This window comes from Papaver somniferum, chromosome 9 (assembly GCF_003573695.1).
Source record: "Papaver somniferum cultivar HN1 chromosome 9, ASM357369v1, whole genome shotgun sequence".
NCBI classification, from domain to species: Eukaryota; Viridiplantae; Streptophyta; class Magnoliopsida; order Ranunculales; family Papaveraceae; genus Papaver; species Papaver somniferum.
In genome coordinates, this window is record NC_039366.1 from 39,376,288 (window position 1) to 39,387,733 (window position 11,446).

Here is an 11,446-nt window from a genome sequence, read left to right on the forward strand (position 1 = left end):
AGAGAAGATGCAGCCGATGATGGTGCAACAAGGATGAATCTCTCAGAAGATAGCCTTTCCATCTTATCATTTGAACAAGCTGCATCTGAGGTAACTTGGAGTGATTATCTGAAAACATCTTGAAGATTAAAATGTTAGTCAACCTGAAACTTTTCATCAGACACATAATGCTTCTGTTGATAATACTGAATCTGCATAGAGTAATGCCTCTGCACAACTCAGTATTCGTAATATTATTGGCAACCAAATGGATACTTACATGTGGAAGGTGATGCGGAAAATGGATAGTGTTGTTAATCCTTTTAAATTTGTTAATTTCTTATGGGATGAAGCTTCTTCATCACAGCAACATCCCAACATTGACAGTTTTAATTTGCATACTTGAAGAATTGGACTATGATGCAAAACTTCCATCAGGATAATCCTCTACCAATCCCAAAGAGACAAAGATTGACTGATTTGGATTTGAATCTAGCGTTACCTAATTATCAAAGTCAGGTGGAAATTTGATAGATTACCAAGTTTACAGATGTTTGAAAACCCTCCAAGCCGAGCTTGGATAACAGTACGAAATTAGAAATCATTATTACCATCAACTCTCCCGAGATAAATTCTTTAAAGAATATGACCAAAATACAGAATGTTTCCATATTTCTGCCACAAATAGGAAGAAAATAAATGCAATTCATATTCTTAGAGAGCCATCAGGTCTTTGGCTCTCAGATCGAGACCAAATAAACCCTCTTCTTATAAATCATTTCACCTAGATTGGTGCTTCTCAAATAAGTAACAACATTGTTGACTTGTCGGAAATAATAAAACCATGTATTACAGATTCAGAAAACTCCTCCCTAATCCAAATTCCATCTAAGGAAGAAATTTGGACCAATCTTTCTAGCATGAACCCTTGGGGAGCCCCTGTCCCGGATGGATTCCAACCAGGATTTTTATAGCCAGTTGAAAAATTCTGGGACCATACATAATAATTACTACCCAATAATTCTTTAGAACATGGATTTTGACACAAGATCAACCACTCGTATGTTACTCTTATCCCAAAAATGACCAACGCCTTAAACTCCGAGGGATTTTGGACCCATCAGTCTTAGCAATACCATCAATAAACTTACTTCTAAAATCCTAGCCAACATATTAAAATCTATATTAAATATGATCATGTCCCCCAATCAATATGATTTTCTTCCAATGAGACAAATTACCAACAAAATTATCATTGCTCATGAACTCCTACACTCGATGAAAACCTCCCAAGATAAAAAAGGGTTTTTGGATCTAAAGATAGATCTTTTCAAAGCTTTTGACAGGGTTGGGTGGTCTTTTATTAAGAAGGCGTTATCTTCGTTCGGGTTTAGTGATATCCTGGTTAACCTAATTTTCCAATGCATTTCCACTACCTCTTTATCCATCCTCCTAAATGGATCCCTAGGTCCATTTTTTACCAACTCAAGGGGATAAAGACAAGGTGATACACTTTCCCCTTATCTATTTCTCATTTGCATGGAGATTCTCTCAAGAATCCTCGAAAAAGAAACTGTGGAAAAAAATCTCAGGGCTTATAATTAATAAAAACGCCTCAACTATCTCCCACCTCTTTTTCGCCGACGATTTCTACCTCTTCACTAAAGCAGACCTGAGGGAAGCAAAAATTTTTTTGGATATGTTCTATCTTCTTTCAGGGAAATCACGGGTCAAAAGGTAAATCTATAATAATCAGGAATCGGTTTCAGCCCTATAATTATTCCAAACATAGGAAAATAATAACAAAAATCCTCAAAGTTCCCTTGATGACAAAAAAGGACAATACCTTGGCACACCTCTTTTTTGTATATAGAAACAGGAAAGAAAATTTTCGAGCCTCTTCCCCAAAAATATTATAATACCCTGCAAGGTTGGAAAGCAAAACTGCTATCACATGCGCGTGTAGGATAGTCCTAATACAATCTATCCAACAAGGCTACCCAACTTACCAAATGCAGATGCTAGGATAGTCCTAAACTCTTGATAAATTAGAAAAAAACCAGAGAGATTTTTTGTGGAATAAAGACAGGTCAAAAGGTAAGGGTTCCTATAAAAGGCGTGGATCATCATTTGTAAACCCAAGTCTCAAGAGGGATTGTGTAGCTGACTAATCCAAGAGATTAATTATAAAGTGAGGCACTAACGATCTAAAAAATCTATTTAAACAGTAAGAAAGAAGTTCTAATCAAAGATTAACCCGAATCTAAACCCTCTCTGAAATAATTACAAGAACTCCTCTCATATGATACATATTCAATAGTGAGTTGGTTTAAAAATAGAATATAAACACAAAATAAACATAGCGGAAGCTAACTAACTAACGAAACCAACTCCTCGAAGCTTTCATCGCCACGTGTACCACTTGAACTGAATCTGCCTCTGAAACTGAAAGTGGGAATTGAGTGAGCACATCATCCCGAAGGGTGCCCAACAGAAATAACAACTAACTTTCAAGTAATCACTAGAATGATTTGTAAATAATGCAGGTTTTGTTAAAAAACCGATAAAACACAGAAATACAGTAAAGCATATTAAAATAATAGTAGTACTGAAAATATAAAACCAACCACTAAACCGACACACATTCACAACATAAATAATAGTTGAGCGACGTCTTCCATCGGAGTAGGAAGGCATGACTGTTGCGGATTCTTCAATGATCATTAAAGCGCCCATGAGGTTTCCGTCCTCAAGTCATAAACTATATGTACCTTACCAGTACCTCGTTTTACGCGCACTCTACATATCAAGTATTCAAAGAAAACAAATGGTAACAACATTATATCCGACCGAAGTCCTTACACAGTGGAAAGCCCACAATCCGCCCACGTGTAAATCCAACAATCTTATATAATATTCTCAACATCATTCTCTCTAAATACCAAAACATAATAAAAGCTTTTGAAATTAATTTAAAAGAAACAGTAAACATTCACGTATGAGACATGCGTTGCCCCCGTACAGAAATAGGGAAAGTATAATGGCCAAATCAAAACCAAACCTATATAATATTCAGCCCAATGAGGCTTATCTAGGTTTGCAATAAATAGATATAACATTTGGGAGCACACATCTCACACCAATCAAAAGGAAACCTTCTCCCTTTCATGTTAACAACAAATAAAGATTGTAACCACTTTCCAGTCAATGGAAAGAATCACACTTTGGAAAATAAGTAAATACTCCCAAAACACAGATATCAGTTGTTTCTTATAATCCAAACCCATCCCAAAATGTATAAGAAAACTAGTTTGTATTACACACATATATACATGCATACACTAACATGTACTAACAAAGATATGCATGCATTTCATAAGATATAGATTTGTAAAAAAATAATGAATACAAGAGAACTCGTTATCGATTCCCACCTCTTTTGATGACAAGCCTCACATACCTTGAGATCCATAATCCACTAGTTCATTATTTAGGTCGATTGTTGTTAATAAAGATTAACTGTTAATCACACAAGCACTCTAAAAGATTAGCCAAAAGGCTCACACAAGGCTCATAACATAATCTCATACAATTCTCTAGTTATAGGCTAAGGGAAATGACTAATGGTTCTATAACATGGTATTAAGTGTTCTAGGAATAAATTAGTATATACTTATCCAAATGGGGTCAAATTGGGTGTTATCAGAAAGCCCTCGAAAAAACCTACAAATTTGCAGAAGGAACCGAAAGTCTAATTCGGACCATAAAGGGTTCAAACATCAAACTAAGAATACATTGTACTAAGCCCAAGTCCACTAATCTCGGCCCACCACATAAGGCCCAGTCCACTCGGGTCAACTAACGGTCTCTAACAGTCAAAGTGTCAACCAACAGTCAACATCCAAGGTCAGGTCAATAGTCCAGGTCAAAGGTCAAGTCAATGGTCAATTGGTCAAGGTCAACTAAGTCAAACTGATTCAACTCAGTTTAATTTGGTTAACTCGACTCGGTCAGATTGACTGAGTCAGACAAGAACAGAATCAGTCAGATAATCTGTCTAGGATGACTAATAGGTCTAAGTTCAAGGAGCAATACAAAAACACATTGCACAACAAAGAACTGAAATGAAACTTCATTAGGAATTAACCTAAACTATACACAACCATCACTACAATCTAGCAACACCAATTACTCTCATATCTCTATTCACTGAGTTATTGCTTATGCAACTCTCATTTCCACCTCGTCTCTCCTCAATCATCTAACTTCAATTCTAACAATGCTGCACATACAGATCAGTCTCTTTCACTTCAATTTGCCACATTCTCTACCCCATTGTCACTGTCTTCTCAGCCACACACTGTAACACCATTTCCTCTTATACAAGGTCTACCAACTTTTCCATCATGAACTAACCTTCATATAAACACGTATCAACCTGAACTATTCATTCCCCTAGCAAAACACCAAACATTCATCTAAAGTTCATCCTCAACTGCATTACATAAACCTTGACAACAAAACTCTAACTCAAACCTTATCTACAACTTCAATCTGAAGTAAATTTCTTTCCCAACCACAATTCAATCTTGCAAACACCACACTAGCATTAATACCACTAGACTGGCAAAAATATGCATCTTAGAACAACCACAGTTCAACTACACTACCAACATCAGTTCACCACACTTTCCATCTCTAGCTACAACACATCCTAATCAACACCACCAGCACGCCAGTTCAGCTGAATCAAAATATCCACTTCAGCCATTACAATCCAAATGAAACACTTCCAGCACTGTCGTCTTCTTAGCTTCAATCCACTAACTAATACAACCAGCAACACTACCATTTCAGTTAAACCACCACCATCTTCCCATGAATCAAAAACATGTTTCATCAATTCTCCAACACAGTTACACGATCACCATTTCAATTCTACCACCACCAGTTACATGAGTTGTAGCTTCCTCTTAATCTAAACACCACAGTCATAACTCTATCACTTTATTTATCTTCTTCCCATGTAATTCAACATAGAACTTTAACTTCTTAATTTCACAGGCAACAAAACAATCTTCATCTTCATCCTTGTTAAACATCATCATAACAACTCCAATTTTCTTCTTCCTAGACCCAAATCCATACCAACTAACCCTAAGCAGGATGAACCCTAAATCCCAATTCAACTTCCTAGAAACTGAAATTAAAACTAATACATCGATCTAACTTCAATTAAAGACAAACCCATAAATTATAACATCAAAGCAAACTCAATTTCATAAAGAAATCAAAACAGAAACCCTAATTTACCTGGTTCTGTGATTCTTCATAATAACATCTTCAAAACATCAATAAAACATCAACCCATTCGATCTTCATCCAACAGAAACTCAAAACTCCTCTTAATCTCTCTTCCAACTCAAGAACAGAACCCTAATTGATTCAACAACATCACTCCTTCTAATCCCGAGATCAAATAACATCAACTACACCACCAGCAATCAATTCCTAATGTTTCCCCTAAGTTTCTCTTCTATTCGACCTCAGAATCATCTTACAAAATCGCCGGAGGCGACAGAAGCAGCAGAAGAAGAAAAAGAAAAAAGAAGAATGAAGAAGAAAAGAAAACGGAATGAGCTTATCTGCTCGATGCGTGAAGGGGATAAGACCAAGAATAATTATTAAGGCGCACAGAAAGGATAAGGGCAGCCAAGCGGTCTACGATAAAATTACTATTTTACCCTTCATACTTATCCGATGATATCTTCTTCGTCCAGTGTCCGAATGACACGTTCGAGTAGTTCATTGCACACAACTTTCCGAGATCTATTCAAAGATACTAGTTTCGTATCTAAATCGCTGTTAGATTAATTTCTATTAATTAACGTTCGTCTCTAATTAATCGGGTCAATAACGACTTAGTCTTCTGATGACTGGTCTAATAGCGTTGACGAGCTTGAGGGTCGTTACATTCTCCCCACATTATATCGTTTTCATTCTCGAAAATCGAACCATCCTTCTAAACGTTCAAAACTCCCCACCTTATAGAGAAATACCATCTCTCGACTAAATACAAGTACTGCTCATACTTACAATCGCGCAAAAACTAATTCATTTTAAATGAGTCAAAACATCAAGGAAAGAAACACAAGCCTATTTGAGTTTTTACAACTAAAATCTATATTTTGTAGTTCTAAGTTCCATACACTAATTTTTTATTCCATAATAAGATTGTCTCTAAGCTCACTATACTGAATTAATTTCTAACAGATAAGTATATCTAAGTTCTCCGCGCTATAATTTATTATTTAGTAATTATTAATTTAATGTAGTTATATATTTGTTATACATTTATTCATATAGCTAATCCAAATTTGTTTTCACGTAAATCTATAATATCTGATATTTTAACTTACTGTTATACTATATATAAAATTTTCAAATATTATTATCCACTATAAATTTGCTATTAACAAAATTATTGAAATATTATTATCAGCAGTGTTACTATTTTCTATATCTTTATTATTATCGTTATTAGTTTGTTAATAGTCCCGTTGGTACACTAAGTCTTAATTTTCTAAGTATGACTATAATTGATTTTGCCTAATCATATCGATTTTGTATACTATACGTATCTTATTAAATATTAGCGTTGATAATTTAATATTATTTCAATTTGAGTCTGCATAAAATTATAATGTATTCACATAGTCTTTAATGTAAAATATCTTATTCATATACGAATTTATTTCCTTTCAATTCAATTTTTTGTACTAAGCATTCAAATACTATTATTGTTTCTTCGTGTGTATTTGTTTAATTTTAATGATCTACTAAATCGGTTATTGAATTAAAGATAATTTAAGTATAAGATTACTAATCAATTTAGTCTTTTTATTTTACGCAATGTATTTGCACGTTCTTAGGTCTACTCTAATAAATCTTATATTATCTATCTGATTTTTGAAACACAATAACGTATTTCTAATGTCATTTAATTTACAGGATCTGATCGTAGATAATTACTAAAAATTTCTGCGTAGGCTACTTGACTCTAATTTAATCATTTTTATCGTCATAAATTTACTAACAAGATTTTAATTAGATAAGGTTCGAAAGAGTATTATTTTTACTAAGTGTTAATATTACTTCTGTTGTGATCACTAGTGATGTTATTATCATTTATTATTATTATCACTAAAGGTCGAACTATTTTCTTAACTACTCTTACAACTTAACTTCATATCTACTTTAATAGATTAATGGTTTTAACTACGAGAAAAGGTACTCTATCAGTTTCTAAGTAAAATTTGGGATCTATCAGTTCACTAATAAAAGCAAGTCTTCCTAATATGAATGATAATCCATGCTTGTAGTTGGCCTGTCCAGGTTAGCAAGACCCGACGATGGCTTCCTACGAACAAAGACAACACAAACACACCAGAATTACAAACCTCACTATTCTCCAGTGCTAGATTATTTAAGTGTTAAATCAATTGGAACTAACTAATCTCTAGTTCTCTATTGAAATTTCTAAATTATACTACAATTGGTTTCATCCTACAATTTTTACTTCATAAATATATACAAACAAAACAAGAAGTAAGCAATCATCATGCTGAAAAAAAAAATCAATCAATTCAAAAATATTTTTTAGTTCTTGATTGTTTTTTGTGATTAAGATTTATCTCATAAACCCAACCCAGTTCTAGACTAATCTAGTTCACTATATTTCACTGGCTAATCCTATTGTTTCCCATGTAAGATCTAATAGTGAGCTCTGATTCCAAGTCTGTAGCGCCCCCTAAGCTAGCAGCTGACTAATCCAAGAGATTAACTATAAAGTGAGGCACTAACGATCTAAAACATCTATTTAAACAGTAAGAAAGAAGTTCTAATCAAAGATTAACCCGAATCTAAACCCTCTCTGAAATAATTACAAGAACTCCTCTCATATGATACATATTCAATAGTGAGTTGGTTTACAAATATAATATAAACACAAAATAAACATAGCGGAAGCTAACCAACTAACAAAACCAACTCCTCGAAGCTTTCATCGCCACGTGCACCACTTGAACTGAATCTGTCTCTGAAAATGAAAGTGGGAATTGAGTGAGCACATCATCCCGAAGGGTGTCCAATAGAAATAACAACTAACTTTCAAGTAATCACTAGAATGATTTGTAAATAATGCAGGTTTTGTTAAAAAACCGATAAAACACGGAAATACAGTAAAGCATATTAAAATAAAAGTAGTACTGAAAATATAAAGTTTTACTAACCAATAAACCGACACACATTCACAACATAAATAATAGTTGAGCGACGTCTTCCTTCGGAGTAGCAAGGCATGACTGTTGCGGACTCTTCAATGATCATTAAAGCACCCATGAGGTTTCCGTCCTCAAGTCATAAATATATGTACCTTACCAGTACCTCATTCTACGCGCACTCTACATATCAAGTATTCAAAGAAAACAAATGGTAACAACATTATATCCGACCGAAGTCCTTACACAGTGGAGAGCCCACAATCCGCCCACGTGGAAATCCAACAATCTTATATAATATTCTGAACATCATTCTCTCTAAACACCAAAACATAATAAAGGCTTTTGAAAGTAATTTAAAATAAATAGTAAACATTCACGTATGAGACATGCGTTGCCCCCGTACAGAAATAGGGAAAGTATAATGGCCAAATTAAAACCAAACATATATAATATTCATCCCAATGAGGCCTATTTAGGTTTGCAATAAATAGATATAACATTTGGGAGCACACATCTCACACCAATCAAAAGGAAACCTTCTCCCTTTCATGCTGACAACAAATAAAGATTGTTACCACTTTCCAGTCAATGGAAAGAATCACACGTTGGAAAATAAGTAAATACTCCCAAAACACAGATATCAGTTGTTTCTTAAGATCCAAACCCATCCCAAAATGTATAAGAAAACTAGTTTGTATTACACATATATACATGCATACACTAACATGTACTAACAAAGATATGCATGCATTTCATAAGATATAGATTTGTAAAACAATAATGAATACAAGAGAGATCGTTATCGATTCCCACCTCTTTTGATAACAAGCCTCGCATACCTTGAGATCCATAATCCACTAGTTCATTCTTTAGGTCGATCGTTGTAAATAAAGATTAATTGTTAATCACACAAACACTCTAAAATATTAGCCAACGGGCTCACACAAGGCTCATAACATAATCTCATACAATTCTCTAGTTATAGGCTAAGTGAAATGACTGATGGTTCTATAACATGGTATTAATTGTTCTAGGCATAAATTAGTATCGTCAAATTGGATGTCATTGGAAAGCCCTCGAAAAACCCTACAACTTTGTAGAAGGAACCGAAAGTCTAATTCGGACCATAAAGGGTTCAAACATCAAACTAAGAATACATTGTACTAAGCCCAAGTCCACTAATCTCGGCCCACTACATAAGGCCCAGTCCACTCAAGTCTACTAATGGTCTCTAACAGTCAAAGTGTCAACTAACAGTCAACATCCAAGGTCAGGTTAATAGTCCAGGTCAAAGGTCAAGTCAACGGTCAATTGGTCAAGGTCAACTGAGTCAAACTGATTCAACTCAGTTTAATTGGGTTAACTTGACTCAGTCAGACAAGAACAGAATCAGTTAGATAATCTGTCTAGGATGACTAATATGTCTAAGTTCAAGGAGCAATACAAAAACACATTGCACAACAAAGAACTGAAATGAAACTTCATTAGGAATTAGCCTAAACTATACACAACCATCACTACAATCTAGCAACACCAATTACTCTCATATCTCTATTCACTGAGTTATTGCTTATCCAACTCTCATTTCCACCTCGTCTCTCCTCAATCATCTAACTTCAATTCTAACAATGCTGCACATACAGATCAGTCTCTTTCAGTTCAATTTGCCACATTCTCTACTCAATTGTCACTGCCTTCTCAACCACACATTATAACACCATTTCCTCTTATACAAGGTCTAACAACTTTTCCATCATGACCTAACCTTCATCTTAACACTTACCAACCTGAACTATTCATTCCCCTAGCAAAACACCAAACATCATCTAAAGTTCATCCTCAAATGCATTACATAAACCTTGACAACAAAACTCTTACTCAAACCTTATCTACCACTTCAATCTTAAGTACATTTCTTTCCCAACCACAGTTCAATCTTGCAAACACCACACTAGCATTAATACCACTAGACTAGAAAAAATATGCATCTTAGAACAACCAAAGTTCAACTACACTGCCAACATCAGTTCACCACACTTTCCATCTCTAGATACAACACATCCTAATCAACACCACAAGCACGCCAGTTCAGCTGAATCAAAATATCCACTTCAGCCATTACAATCCAAATGAAACACTTCCAGCACTGTCGTCTTCTTAGCTTCACTCCACTAACTAATACAAACAGCGGCACTACCATTTCAGTTAAACCACCACCATCTTCCCATGAATCAAAAACATGATTCATCAATTCTCCAACACAGTTACACGATCACTATTTCAATTCTACCACCACCAGTTACATGAGTTGTAGCTTCCTCTTAATCTAAACACCACAGTCATAACTCTATCACTTTATTTATCTTCATCCCCTGTAATTCAACATAGAACTTTAACTTCTTAATTTCACAGGCAACAAAACAATCTTCATCTTCATCCTTGTAAACATCATCATAACAACTCCATTTTTCTTCTTCCCAGACCCAAATCCATACCAACTAACCCTAAGCAGGATGAACCCTAAGTCCCAATTCAACTTCCTAGAAACTGACATTAAACCTAATACATCGATCTAACTTCAATTAAGAACAAACCCATAAATTATAACATCTAAGCAAACTCAATTTCATAAAGAAATCAAAAAAGAAACCCTAATTTACCTGGTTCTGTGATTCTTCATAAGAACAACTTCAAAACTTCAATAAAACACCAACCCATTCGATCTTCATCAAACAGAAACTCAAAACTCCTCTTAATCTCTCTTCCAACTCAAGAACGGAACCCTAGTTGATTCAACAACGTCACTCCTTCTTCTCCCGAGATCAAATAACATCAAATACACCACCAGCAATCAATTCCTAATGTTTCCCCTAAGTTTCTCTTCGATTCAACCTCAGAATCATATTACAAAATCGCCGGAGGCGACAGAAGCAGCAGAAGAAGAAAAAGAAGAAAGAAGAATGAAGAAGAAAAGAAAACAGAATGAGCTTATCTGCTCGATGGGTGAAGGGGATAATACCAAGAATAATTATTAAGGCGCCCAGAAAGGATAAGGGCAGCCAAGCGGTCTATGATAAAATTACTATTTTACCCTTCATACTTATCTGATGGTATCTTCTTAGTCCAGTGTCTGAATGAAACGTTCGAGTAGTTCATTGCACACTACTTTTCGAGATCTATTCAAT

At 34.8% G+C, this 11,446-nt stretch overlaps 1 long non-coding RNA gene across 1 annotated transcript; it reads right to left on the bottom strand.

The window, feature by feature from the left end:
- Positions 1 to 9,726: 9,726 nt before the first annotated feature.
- On the bottom strand, positions 9,727 to 11,214 carry LOC113313851. Its single transcript, XR_003342080.1, has 2 exons — positions 10,922 to 11,214; positions 9,727 to 10,633 (listed from the first exon to the last, which is right to left on the bottom strand). It is a non-coding gene; the product is annotated as an uncharacterized LOC113313851 (long non-coding RNA).
- Between the last annotated feature and the right edge of the window lie 232 nt (positions 11,215 to 11,446).